The sequence below is a fragment of the Doryrhamphus excisus genome, chromosome 9 (assembly GCF_030265055.1).
Source record: "Doryrhamphus excisus isolate RoL2022-K1 chromosome 9, RoL_Dexc_1.0, whole genome shotgun sequence".
NCBI classification, from domain to species: domain Eukaryota; kingdom Metazoa; phylum Chordata; class Actinopteri; order Syngnathiformes; family Syngnathidae; genus Doryrhamphus; species Doryrhamphus excisus.
The window spans coordinates 14249414-14264324 of NC_080474.1; the positions used below are offsets into that span (position 1 = coordinate 14249414).

Below are 14911 nucleotides of genomic sequence, written 5' to 3' on the forward strand. Positions count from 1 at the left end.
TGAATGTCTGCAATATTGTTCTAATACTGTGACGTGTGTGTGTTGCAGGTACTACTCCGGGGGCCGGAGGCAACAAGGTAGGTTTATGCAATCATTAACACTTAAATGACAACTTAAAGGCACAAGAAGAGTATAAATAAGGCAAAACACGAAATAATAGCTACTAGGTGTGCTGTTGACTCACGAGACTGGACTGGTTGACACGAAGGTTGACCAATAGCGGGTAGCAAGGCAGCAGGAAGTGAATGTGGCACATGGTATGAAGTGTAGCGCTTGGAGTGGGAATCACTGAGTGCCATCCAGTTGCCACAGGTGAGCCTAAAATGGATGGTGATGATGATGATGAGGACCAGCTGTGCCTGTCCAGTAGTTCCGCCCACAACAAGGCACTCAGATGTCTAAACAAGAAACACAATGGCAGTAAATAAAACACAGAAAAACATTATTATAAAACCATGAGAAGGCAGTAAAAAAATAAAATACTGTGTTTAAGCAACTATGTGTAAAATGTCAATATAGGCATGTTAATTCATGTCTAGATGGCTCTAATAATACTAAAAACTGTATGTAACTATGAAAATATTTGATCCATAAATAAGAACTCCTGCTTTGCAAATGAATTCACTTATCGCAGTCTGGTCTGGAACCATTTAACTGTGATAAATGAGGGTTACCAAGGTTAACCAAGTTTCCGCAGTATTTGTACCAAGTAAATGCATAACGCAATAAATACTTTGAATGCGTACTGCTTGGGAATTCAGTATATTATACACCTAATCCCTAAATCCTGTTTATGAGCGCCAAATGTGAGAAAAAGCTAGCATCTCCCTCACTTCTTTGCTCCACTTTTGAGAGACAATGCTAGCTTTAAAAGTTGTGTCTTTTAATTATGTCATGAACATGAACATGAAGAACAAACCTTTTACCTTATGGACAGGATACCACCTTTTTGCTAGATAAGCAAGTATATGCTATAAGCATGTATACGCCACCACTTCACAGAGGACAGCTTTGTAAAAAGCAGGCTTCGCTACACACCCTAAAATAACATTATTCATTCATTCATTTTCTACTGCTTATCCTCACAAGGGCCGCGGGGGTGCTGGAGCCTATCCCAGCTTTCTTCGGGCGAGAGGCGGGGTACACCCTGGACTGGTCGCCAGCCAATCACAGGGCACAAAAAGACAAACAACCATTCACACTCACATTCATACCTATGGACAATTTGGAGTCGCCAATTAACCTAGCATGTTTTTGGAATGTGGGAGGAAACCGGAGTACCCGGAGAAAACCCACGCATGCACAGGGAGAACATGCAAACTCCGCACAGAGATAGCCGAGGGTGGAATCGAACTCGGGTCTCCTAGCTGTGAGGCCTGTGTGGTAACCACTCGTTCCTTATTATAAGCATTCCTATAAAATTAGATTTACATACAAACTTCACACAGAGATGCCCGAGGGTGGACTTGAAGTCAGGTCTCCTAGCTGTGAGGCCTGAGCGCAAACCACTCGTCCACTGTGCAGCACTTAACATTATTTTTATTTAATTTTCTCCCGCTTTTCCTCAAGAGGGTCACGGGGGTGCTGGAGCCTATCCCAGCTGTCTTAGGCGAGAGAGGCGGGGTACACCCTGGACTGGTCACCAGCCAATCACAGGGCACATATAGACAAACAACCATTCACACTCACATTCATACCTATGGACAATTTGGAGTCACCAATTAAACTAGCATGTTTTTGGAATGTGGGAGGAAACCGGAGTACCCGGAGAAAACCCACGCATGCACAGGGAGAACATGCAAACTCCAAACAGAGATGGCCGAGGGTGGAATTGAATCTGTCTCCTAGCTGTGAGGTCTGCGTGCTAACCACTCGACCGCTGTGCAGCCCCACTTAACATTATATTTCTGCACCTTAGCTCACATAGCTATACCAGGGTTGCTAATATTTGTGTCCTCCTGTCCCAGTTACATACAACAACATAGCATTAAGGTTACATTGTTGTGTGTAATATATGGCATCTATTCTGTGGTTTAAAACAAGCTTGTGATCTCTAAAAGGCAAGCGGCAGGTTCTCACAACACACCACTTGTCCTTGTGAAAGCCCGAAGGGAATCAACAGCATTGTGACTGTCTCGGCTTACTTATTAAGCTTCCCTTTGTGTGTCTGCCAAAAAAAAAAAAAATGGTCCTGTAGCACATAGCGGCATGTTCATTCTCACGTTAGTGCCCTGTCGTATGCAATCAAGTGCTTTGCTCACAGCTGACTGATTAAGCTATAAGAACCAATGAGAGAGTGAGAGACACACACACAGCATTTTAAGTTACTTACTTGAAGTTAAAATAATGGCGACACAATTAGCGCTTTGTGTCTGATGAAAGCCGTCGCTGACCTCGCCAACGTCGACGGCAGCGGAGAATTAACCTCCCAGTCGATCTCAGTTCTGAAATGTTAAAACAATTGATGTTAATCAGACTAATGGCTGCTTTGACTGAATGTACAGACTTAAAGTGCTTTTCTCCCTCCTTGACGGCATACAGTACAGCGACGTTCCTGTTTCTGCATATATACAACAAATCAGCTTTCAAATATGGAGGCCAAGAACGTGCTGATTTTGTGTTAAGTTCCCTTTTAATTGAATACAAGCGGCAATACACGTAAGAAAAGGTGAGGGAAATATTTCACAGGTCTGGGCTGCATCAGGTTTTCCAAAAAAAAAAAAAAACGCATTTATAAAAAACAGAAAAATATACAAACTTTTTCAGTGCTTTGGTTCCGATTTTCTACAATAAAAGCTCTGATAAAACATCCCACTGTTCTCAAATATCTTAATTTTTATTTTTCTGCACAAAATAAGATGAAAAATAAATAAAGAAATCAAGAATAAAGAAAATCAATCAATCAGTAATAAATAAATATAATAATAATAATAATAAAATGGCAAATAATAAAAATTTAAGAAACCACATATAGTTGGTGGGTAGACAAATTTTTTTTTCAGATTAAAATTAAAGCATTATTAGAGCCCTGTAGACATGACAAAACACAACTATAGTCACATTTATACTTTTTTTATTTACAACATATTGCGCAACTGCAGGGTCTTGAGACACATGCTAACTCGCAAACTAGAGAGCTAGCGACCTAAACGGTAGCCTTCAAGTTATTTCCTTTAAACTTAAATAGCCAAAAACTTACCACTTCCACACGGATAGGGAGGATAACTATGAACAGTTATTTAACCTTTAACATGAACATTAATCAAACGTAATAATTTTTTCTGGGTACATGATACCATACAGCATCCATATCAAACTTGTGCGGGCCGCACTAACATTAAACTTTCATATCAAGGCGGGGGCCTCAAACTAGTGTCCTGCAGGCCACATTTGGCCCGCAGGCCGCATGTTTGAGACCCCTGCTATAGTGGAACAACATGATCATCAATGGGGTTTATGATACAGACACTTTAAATAGGAGTTCAGAATATTCAGATAGAGGTGCTCCCACTTCATTATAGACAATCATGTCAATAATAACAGTCAAAAGAACATGGCTAACTTAAAACTCCTTTCATATTCACAAACATCCAATAACGACCCTTGTTGCATGAAAAACATAAATTAAAGGGCAAAAAAAACTACAACAAAAAAAACTTTGATCATTTCATTATTTCATTTGTTCATTTGTAAATGCACAGAGAATATGTTCTCAGCAAAAGCAAAAGTGGAAGCAGGGGCGACAAAAGTTTTTTTCCCCCTCCACAATCTCTGGCCAAAATTGGGTCGAGAAAAGTGAGGAAAGGGACATCAAAGTCCAGTAATCAGAACATAAACATTACACAAAGTTAGCAAAATGAAAAGCTGGAATGATGAATTGGACCAAATGAAAAAAAAAAACAATCAAATATTAAAAGAGGGCATATCAGCATGCCCTCTGTGACATCAAGGCTACATGATAATAATGATGTTCATCATTGCCTCCATTTAGTGTAAGCGCAATAAAAGACATGTCAGGGAGCTGGGTCCCGCTCATTAGGAACAGGGGGACGCCCACATCCCCTTATCCCCGGTCCCTGCAAGGACATGATTTAGGCAAATCAGGTTGTTATGATAATAGAACTGCTCCTAATAAGGCGCTTTTAAGTGTGTTTGCTTATTTTGTCCCCAATATCACCACAAAAACAACACAACAGTGCATCCGATTGGCCCTTCAGCAGGACGTCTTTGAGACGAGGTAAGAGATGAAGCGGAATAGAGCTCGGAATTCCTTTTTTTAAAGCAGTATTTCATGATATGATCACTTTGTGTAAAGTGTTCAAATCTACAGTGGCGCTTTCCCTATTTCTATGTAATTACTTACCTACACAGCTTGTTTTAAGACACAAAACTGTGTCTTTCTTATTTATCCAAGCTCAATGACATTTTCAACACTAAATTCCAGCATATGAAAAGCTGAGTCAGTTGATTTGACATATTAACAATAGAAATAATGCCGATTCCAGTACAATAATCCATGAGTGAAATTGGCCAATATCGATCACATGAATTAACTGTACAATTTTAAATTAATTTACGATGATGGTGGTATTAGTCAGGGGCGCTGTTAGACAATTCACAGGGCCTCTGGCAAATCGGTGATTATTACAAAATAACCTTTGGGCGGATTGTCTTTTTTTATTTTTATTTTTTTGCCTTAATTTGTGTAAAACATTTCTTGTTCTGGGGTTCGCGGTTGTTCTAGTGGTTCGCGCGCAAACCTCACAGCTAAGAGACCAGGGTTCAATTCCACCCTCGGCCATCTGTGTGTGGAGTTGCATGCGTGGGTTTTCTCCGGGTACTCCGGTTTCCTCCCACATCCCAAAAACATGCTAGGTTAATTGGCGACTCCAAATTGTCCATAGGTATGAATGTGAGTGTGAATGGTTGTTTGTCTATATGTGCCTTGTGATTGGCTGGCGACCAGTCCAGGGTGTACCCCGCCTCACGCCCGAAGACAGCTGGGATAGGCTCCAGCAACCCCTCCGACCCTCGTGAGGAAACGCGGTAGAAAATGAATGAATGAATTTTTTGTTCTATTTGATACCTGAATTCAATTTGATGCATGTTTTGGAGTAATACATGGGAAATAATGCTAATTTTATCTCAAGATAGTAACATTAACAGAATAAAATAATGCAAATAAATATCTTTATGAAATAGACATCCGTTCAGCTCAACTTAAAACAGAATAAATGTACACTTTTCCATGTTGTAATTTCTTCTGGGTAAAGGAAAGATAGTTGGGTTAGTAGAAGCACCCTCAGGCAATACACATTCAGTCCCAAACGTTCCTTTATCTGAGGCATATTATCAAAATAACTGCCAAACAACCATTCACACTCACATTCATACCTATGGACAATTTGGAGTCACCAATTAACCTAGCATGTTTTTGGAATGTGGGAGGAAACTGGAGTACCCGGAGAAAACCCACGCATGCACGGGGAGAACATGCAAACTCCACACAGATATTGGCCGAGGGTGGAACTGAACCCTGGTCTCCTAGCTAACTCGACCGCCGTGCCGCCCCAAACATAAACAGGGTTTTATATTTCTGTCCTGGTAGGCGTATGATAATGTATTCAAAAATAAGGAGACATTATTATGTTTTTAGGACGAGTGGTTAGCGAGCAGGACACAGCTAGAACCCAAGTTCAATTCCACCCTTGACCATCTCTGTGTGGAGTTTGCATGTTCTCCTTGCACATGCGTGGGTTTTCTCCGGGTACTCCTCCCACATTCCAAAAACATGCTAGGTTAATTGGAGACTCCAAATTGTCCATAGGTATGAATGTGAGTGTGAATGGTTTTTTGTTTATATGTGCCCTTTTTTTTAAATCAGTATCAAGTATTCCTTGTTAATGAAGGCTAAAAAGTGTAACAAGTCACACAGTGACTATGTGATCTCCCTAATTGCATGGTGGACAATGGCTAAGCACTTTGGGGAATTTCACCAGCAACATAGCACAGATTAACAGTCCCACCATGCTTTGTTCCTGCTTGATTTGCATGATAATTAGTTGGTGGCAGTGCACAGTGTGTACAGTGTGTACTCATTTATTTATGACTTCACAGATATAGGTACATAGGGACCTACGTAGGGACCGTGAGGAAGGAAACACACACAACAATGTGCATTAATTAAAACGATTCAAAACATTCACTGAACTTTGCCCGAGTGTGTTTTCTCAACTAACAGGCAAAGTGCACAATGACTAATATGGCGACTAATTGTTCCATTTTCATTAATTTAGCTTCATTCATCTTAATACACCATCACAGCAATTTATGGGCTACAATCTATGGTTATATGGTCGACAAAAGCTAATGACTGCCGGGTGATGACGGCAGTATACTACTTTTGAAGTATTATGAGTAAAATGTTGCTACTCAACTGCCATACTCTTGTTCAAAATGAACTAAACTGTGATATTTTTGCTGACTATGCAGTTTGCTACATACCGCTATTACAAAATTGGTCATGTTTCTGCTGTGTTGTGCTGTGGTTAATAAATGAATTAAACAAATAATAATAAAACAAAAAGCACTATGGAGTCTTTTCTTACTTTTCCATACACTCCTAATTATTGTTAAAGTTTAAATATTAACTTGTTATATATAATGAGTTTCTCCAGGGGAACAACAATGGGAACCAGGCCCATATCCCTGTGTCTGATCGCAGCCAATAGTCCAGAAAGAGGTTTTTGATTTGAAGGATGAGGATGCCATTTGCCTAGAGAAAGCCCCAGGATGAGAGCCTCATCACAATGGCAACAGGCATCAGGCTGTCAGCTGGCATCTAGCAATAATTGCATCCCATGGCAGGACTTCATGAAGAGCGGCAGGAGAGGGGTCGAGGCAGGGATCCAAGTTTCAGGACACTCTTAATTGTTGCTCGAGTGCAGTGGTTCCCAAACTTTTTTTTTTTTTTGCAAGGTCCCCCTTTTGTTGGAGATGAAATTATTTTCACTGCATTGGTCACTTTTGCAGTTTAAAAATTAAAAGTGATGTTTACCAAGCGAGCTAGGAGACTGGGGTTCAATTCCACACTCGGTCATCTCTGTGCGGAGTTTGCATGTTCTCCCCGTGCATGCATGGGTTTTTCTCCGGGTACTCCGGTTTCCTCCCACATTCCAAAAACATGCTAGGTTAATTGGTGACTCCAAATTGTCCATAGGTATGAATGTGAGTGTGAATGGTTGTTTGTCTATATGTGCCCTGTGATTGGCTGGCGACCAGTCCAGGGTGTACCCCGCCTCTCGCCCAAAGACAGCTGGGATAGGCTCCAGCATCCCCCGCAACCCTAGTGAGGATAAGCAGTAGAAAATGAATGAATTAATGTTTACCAAGCAACCATTTCTGCTGTGCACACAGCTGCCTGTGTCTATTAAGATTAAAATTGAATTAAATAAATATGTAATTACCAGTCCAGGGTGTACCCCGCCTCTCGCCCGAAGACAGCTGGGATAGGCTCCAGCACCCCCGCGACCCTTGTAAGGAAAAAGCGGCAGAAAATGAATGAAATATGTAATTGATTCTAATGTGTGGCGAGATACATATTAACATGTTACACATAAAACATGTTAATTTCAGCTATCTTACAATGACGTCATTGGGACACAATTATTTTGACTATGAAGCCCTCTAACAACGTTGAATTGTTTGATATACATACTGTAATCATGCATTAACACGTACACTGATGATAACATGTAATAGTTGCAGTATCTTGCCTTATTTTGATGATTTAAAACTCTATGCAAACTTATTTTCTAAGCCCATATTACACATACTAGTTCCTTCAATAACAACAGCAGCGACAACACTTACAATGTCCGCTCTCCTTGGGATGGCTGTGTCTTCCAGCACGAGACGTGAGCACCTGACAGTAGCGAAATTGAGAGGTATGTATCCACTCTTCCGTCTCTGGATGAAACAGAGACTAGCGATTAGCGATGCATCCTATCAGCGAGATATCAATAGTTTTTCATGCTAGCTACTACAATAATAATATTGCTGTAACTTGGTTAATATACGTACATGTCAGTTACTGTATGAAAACATTCCTTTCATAAATAAGGCATCTGACGTAGTGAAAATTGACTTATCATGGGCAGGTCTGGAACTAATTAACAGCGATGGAAAAGGGATTATTGACTGCAGTGTTACCTTCGGGTGTTTCATGTACAGATGATAACTATATCCACTTCCACATTGACCTATAAAAAAAAAAAGAACAATCCGTTATATCTATGCCAGGCCACTAGTTAGCAGAGGTGCAGGAACAGTGCAAAGTTGCAACTGAAAATACACACTTTCTCAAAATTTGTGAAGCATTTTTTTGTTAGCATTTTCATTTTTTTAAAGTTATATCAATTCATACAGTACAGACAAAAATAACAAAATACTCAAATGTAATGGCACTAGTTGATAATGCCACAATGTCAACAAAGGCCGATATGAGCATCCACTAGTCTTAACGTTACTGGGATAACTGTGTCCTGAATGTATTTTCTGGCACTACACATCAACTCTGATCTGACTCCCGTTTGCCACCTGGTTTGAACCCATCACTCACCTGTCCAAAGCTAATTCCACGCGGTGTCAGGCACAGAATTGAATTCCAGGAACGGAGAAAGTCTCACCACCTTATCCACCTTGATGTCTCCACGGTCTTTCTGGGGTGCGCTCCCACCCCCCATGCGTGTCACTTCAAGGCTGGTGGAACATGCTGAAAATTCCTGGTGGGGTTAAGTGGCATGGTTTGGCGCGATGGGCAAATCTCCAGTGACATCCTCTTTTTTTTTTTTTTTTACCCGTGATGCTTCAAAGAGAGATTGGGAGAGGTGCATTGTTCAGGGTGCAAGACGTCAGAGGACATTGTGTCTGTGTCACATTGACGTCCTATTATCTGTTGAAAGATGTCAACTGAAAATTGACACTTTTTTCTGTTTTGGGGGCAAGAGAGGGTCAAGTGTTCCCCAATTCTAGTCCAAATATTTTCTGGTAACACTTTCCAATAAGATGCACAAAATTAGTGAAGTTAATGAGGAATGAACCAACTTAACCACTAACCATAACCACTACTCATTCATTCCTCAGTAACTACTCTATACAGTTTTTATGTTCATTAGTTTCTCATTAGTTCTGTATTAGTTCCTCAGTAACTACTCTTAATTGATGTGCCTTAGTCATTAGTTCCTAATTAACTACTGTATTTTTGTGTACTTTATTGTAAAATTATTTTTTTCAAGTTAACTAGTTTATTAGGTGGCACGGCGGTCGAGTGGTTAGCGCGCAGACCTCACAGCTAGGAGACCAGGGTTCAATTCCACCCTCGGCCATCTCTGTGTGGAGTTTGCATGTTCTCCCCGTGCATGAGTGGGTTTTCTCCGGTTACCCCGGTTTCCTCCCACATTCCAAAAACATGCTAGGTTAATGGTTGTTTGTTGTCTATATGCGCCCTGTGATTGGCTGGCGACCAGTCCAGGGTGTACCCTGTCTCTCGCCCAAAGTTAGCTGGGATAGGCTCCAGCACCCCCGCGACCCTCGTGAGGAAAAAGCGGTAGAAAATGAATGAATGAATGAACTAGTTTATTAAATGGCCAAAGTCCAAATCCGAGATGCTGATGCTGCTGATTGACAGGTAGCCGACCATATACAGTTTTTTTGTTCGTTAGTTTCCCATTAGTTCTGTATTAGTTCCTCAGTAACTACTCTTAATTGATGTGCCTCAGTCATTAGTTCCTAATTAACTACTGTATTTTTGTGTACTTTATTGTAAAATAATTTTTTGCAAGTTAACTACTACTAAATGGCCAATGTCCAAATTTAAGCAAAATTGGTCTACACCATTTTTACGTCATTGACTGTTTGTCTAATGATTAGAAAACTTGGAGGATATCGGTATTGCATATATGCTAGCATGTTTCCGAAGCATTTTGACCATAACCGATAGGGGGCCTCACAATTGTCATTTGCAGTCATGTGACCTAGTATGGCCTCCTCAACATGTTTGGAATCAATGAAAAACATGGCAAAAATCACTCACGTGATTGACAGGTAGACTGACCAATGAGGAGCTGAGGGCCTAGCCGACCAAAAACTGGCATCTTATTGAGTGTTTTAGGGGGGGTTTTGGAGGCAAGTGTCAACAGTGCAAGATTACCCCCTGCGTATATTAGACTGCTCACTGCTTACTCAGCCTGGAGGCATCCTAATTGACAGCTCTCATTACCGCACAATATTCCCATTCTGACACCTGTCACTCTCCACCTGCCTGTCCACCTAATGTGGGAGGGCTGCTCCACAAATGGCCTGTGTTTGGCGCGCGGCGGGGCGGGGGGTGGTCTCTTGTAAACAAACTAGTGTGATGTTATAGCACTGAACTGCAAATGAGAGCAGGGAGTCGACACACCTCAAGTGCATTCAATGCATACAAGCATAGCAGGTGTATAGGTGTTAACACACAAAAGGTGCCTGTGCAGAATCTTAAGTACCTTATGCAAACTGTATGTTTGCCAGGGAGGCACAAGCAGACAGAGCGCTTGAGATGATGATGATGATGATGATGATGAGTGGGCTCATTATGGCAACAGCAGTGGCGCTACACACCGGGCATCGCATAATCAAAGCCTGGGGGTACGTATTAATTATCCTTTTGAATAGTGATGAAATTTTAAAAAGCTCTCTCCTTAAGGCTCACATCACAGCAAGATGAAACAAAAGCGGCGGCGCAGCTTGCGCGCCCGGGCCCACATGTGTTTTTACATCTGTTCAGGATATTTCAATTTGATGCTCCACCAGCCGAGCCAGGGAGATTAAAGGATAATAATGTGTCATCCGAGCGCCGCCGCCATCGCTGCCATCTCTTTGCCGTAGTGGAGTAGCAGGAGAAGGCAGGAGGAGCTTTAACAGCCGTCATAGGCAAAGTCGATCCATGACTGCAGTCAAGGGGGGGGGGGCACTGTCGCAAAACCCTCAAACCCCACCCTTCACTGCTTGGTTGTATAGAGATTTGCTTGAAAGAAATATTTATGAGCTGATTTTCCCTTTTTTTTTTCCTCATCGTTGTCTTTAATGAACATGCTTTTAGATTGTTTTGCCATGTATAATTTAAAGGGGAGGAGCTACTTCTAGAGCAGGGGTCTCAAACTCAATTTACCTGGGGGCCACTGGAGCTAGGGTCTGGGCCGCATCAGGTTTTCTAAAAAAAAAAAAAAAAAACGCATTTATTAAAAACAGAAAAATATACAAACTTTTTCAGTGCTTTGGTTCCGATTTTCTACAATAAAAGCTCTGATAAAACATTCCACTGTTCTCAAATATCTTAATTTTTATTTTTCTGCACAAAATAAGATGAAAAATAAATAAACAAATCAAGAATAAAGAAAATCAATCAATCAGTAATAAATAAATATAATAATAATAATAATAAAACGGCAAATAATAAAAATTTAAGAAACCACATATAGTTGGTGGGTAGACAAATTATTTTTTTCAGATAAAAATTAACAAAGCATTATTAGAGCCCTGTAGACATGACAAAACACGACTATAGTCACATTTATACTTTTTTTATTTACAACATATTGCGCAACTGCAGGGTCTTGAGACACATGCTAACTCGCAAACTAGACAGCTAGCGACCTAAACGGTAGCCTTCAAGTTATTTCCCTTAAACTTAAATAGCCAAAAACTTACCACTTCCACACGGATAGGGAGGATAACTATTAACAGTTATTTAACCTTTAACATGAACATTAATCAAACGTAATAATTTTTTCTGGGTACATGATACCATACAGCATCCATATCAAACTTGCGCGGGCCGCACTAACATTAAACTTTCATATCAAGGCGGGGGCCTCAAACTAGTGTCCTGCGGGCCACATTTGGCCCACGGGCCGCACGTTTGAGACCCCTGTTCTAGAGTGTACTGACTTGATGTTGAATAGTAGTAAGGTGACATGTCATTAGGCATTAATTTCATGTTTAATCTCTACTTCTCTACTAGCCTTGAGTAGTATTAAGGTAACACAGCATTGGATGTAGCAAAGATAATAGTAAGGCTATTTAATAACATGTTTATTGTTACTGCGCTGTTACCAGCCTGTCTCCTGGGGTCTCCTCCACGCTCTTGACACTGTGCTGGGGGATGCAACTGACCATGTAATGACTGACAGGTATCTGTGTCTGTAATCCCATAAGTGTTACTTGAAATTTCTCACACAGCTCAAGGCATTCTACAAAATACCTGTTGTAACTTTAGAGTGTTTAAGTAAATCACGATGAAATTTAGGACATACCTTTAGGGGACTGACAAGCATGTGTGTAAAAATTTCAGACTATATTGCATTAAATTGAAGTGTCATACTTTTACCTAAAGACTTCTTCATACCCCCAACCATCCTCAGAGCTGAGCAGACGAGGTCACAGCCAATCGTCACTGACGGAAGCAACCGTACAAGAACCCGAAAGGAAACTTATTATTTACAAAGCCGCGCCTCCAAGCTCATCAGCCTCAAAGTTTGCCTTCACATGATCAGCGTCAACAACAAGCTCCACTGTAGCTGTCAACATTTTCACTTCTGTCTCAATGTCGCTCTTTTTTTTTTTTTTTACAAGCACCTTATGTAAACATAAGCACATGCACAAAAGACACACACACACACACACACTGCCATGAAAACCGCCCACATGTAACGCACGCCACAATTTCCTTCAGTGCGGGATGCTGGGAAAGCTGTCAGACGCTCACAAAGAGAAGGAGCAAATTTATTTATTTCTCCGAGTTCACAGTAATTACAAGAATTATAGTGGCACTTGGCGGTGACGTCTCTTTATACCATCAGGTGTCAAGGTGAGTACAGAGGAGGCGGCGAGGAAATGCTAGAAACCCGCTCCCTTGTCTCATCTCTCATCAAATTAAATAGGTGAGAACTTTCCCATCACATAACACTGGGAAGTGACTGGCAGAATTATGTATCTCGCAGTTTGACCTATGACCTTGTCTCTCTCACTGTTTTTTTGTCTGATTTCTTTTAATATGAATGGTTTTCTACTAGTGAAAAGCAACCGAAAACTAATATAATGAAGTTTGTCCACTTCTCAGTGTAAGAACATCCTTCTTTTATATTACAAGTCTTTCAAGAGTCCCACACTGAAGTTTAGCTTCCTGTCTACATTTAAGCACTCGATTAAACATAACAACTTAGATTACCGAACTAACACCCAGTTAATCCCCCCCTTCTCCAGGTGACACTTGGGAGAGTCCAATTAAGGCGATCAGCCTCTGGCCTGCACTGACATGGGCGCGCCTCCATGTTTGTGCCCCGACCAATCACCTCAAAAAAAAGGAGAAACTGATGAGAAACTACGAACAAAACCAATGACTCGTAAATGAAAAACTAACTAACTAAAATGGCAATTAAACAACTTAAATGGCAACCAAATATAATCAAAGTACTAACCAGAATATATGTAAATAACAAAAGCCAACTATATACACAAATAGAAACCTGACAGTGTGTAGATGGGGCATACACCTGATCAGTGAGGGAGGATTGGCAGCTCCCTCACACTCAGAATGAACAGGAGGAGTCCTGCTTTCCACTATTCTATGTCATGTTGTAAGCAGGTATGATGATTGACACACAGACTGACCAATGAAGAGTTGGTAACCTAATCTACCAGTCAGGTATCGCCTGAAATGATTGATATCGAGCATGTCAATTGAGGAGCGAGTTACATAAGCAGCCAATGACTGACTTGTAGACTGACCGATTAAATGTGAGGAATGTGACGGACCGATTGAGAACAAACTGAAGACTCCACACCCCACCGGAACACCCACCACCCCTACCCTCCCCCTACTACACAGCTTTGTCAGATATTATTTTATTAAAACTAGAACAAGTGACATCACTGACCAATCACTAGTGGTGTATGTAATGACATGTCATGTAGACTGACTTATAAAGCACAACATCTTTGACCAATCATTGGTGTTTTGTGTCATTATTGACATTTAGACTGACCAATGAAGTGTGAGAGATGTGACTGATTTGGTGCTGTGTGCAAATTTAACCTTTCGATTGACCAATGAAGAGTAAATCAAGTAACCCACCACTCAGCCATTTAGACTGACCAATGAGGCATGAGGAACATCACTACCTGAGATATAATAACTGACATGTAGATCAGCCAATGATCTGAATTGACTTACTACTGGTAGTGTGTAACTGTTGACTTGTGTCATTACTGAAAGACTAATAAAGATAAGGGATCACCGGGATGACATGCGATGATTGACAGATTGACTAACCAATGAAATATAAGTAATGCAGCGTTCCCTCATTTAGCGCAAGGGACAGGTTTCCAAAATCGCCTTCAGTAAGTGAAATCTGTTAAGTAGCCAACTTCATTTGTTTACAATTATCATACATGTTTTAAAAAGGGTGTAAATTCCCTCACAATACACTTTTTTCACTTTTCTCAGACAGGCATCACATTTTCTCACATTTTAAACACTCTCAAAATTGTAAGTAATTGTAATAAGTTGAGTGACTCACGATATTCACTGGTCTGACTGCGCTTCGTCCTGGCACCATTCAGCTGTAGTGTTTTTGTATCCTTGTTAAAACATATTCCTCCTGCCGTCATCCTCCTCCTTAAACCAAAGATTCATTGAGTCAGTTTAACTTCTTTGGCTGGCTGAGGGTTCGTAATTGCTGGACAAGACACATAAACACAAAGAGGAGCTGGAGCTACACGTCTTCAAGATCAGTATACAACACCCACTACTGGTAGCAGTAGTAAATACAATAATAAATAACAACAATTCATCACGGGCGGCACGGCGGTCGAG

General features: G+C 40.8%; 1 long non-coding RNA gene across 1 annotated transcript in view; it reads right to left on the reverse strand.

The window, feature by feature from the left end:
- Positions 1-14911, reverse strand: part of LOC131135366 (uncharacterized) — a 183423-nt gene extending 168512 nt beyond the window's left edge. The window contains exons 1-4 of the long non-coding RNA XR_009131584.1: positions 14616-14911; positions 11207-11248; positions 2333-2444; positions 185-398 (exon numbers count right to left, since the gene is read on the reverse strand). This is a non-coding gene — a long non-coding RNA (uncharacterized LOC131135366). The remainder of the gene's footprint in view (positions 1-184; positions 399-2332; positions 2445-11206; positions 11249-14615) is intronic.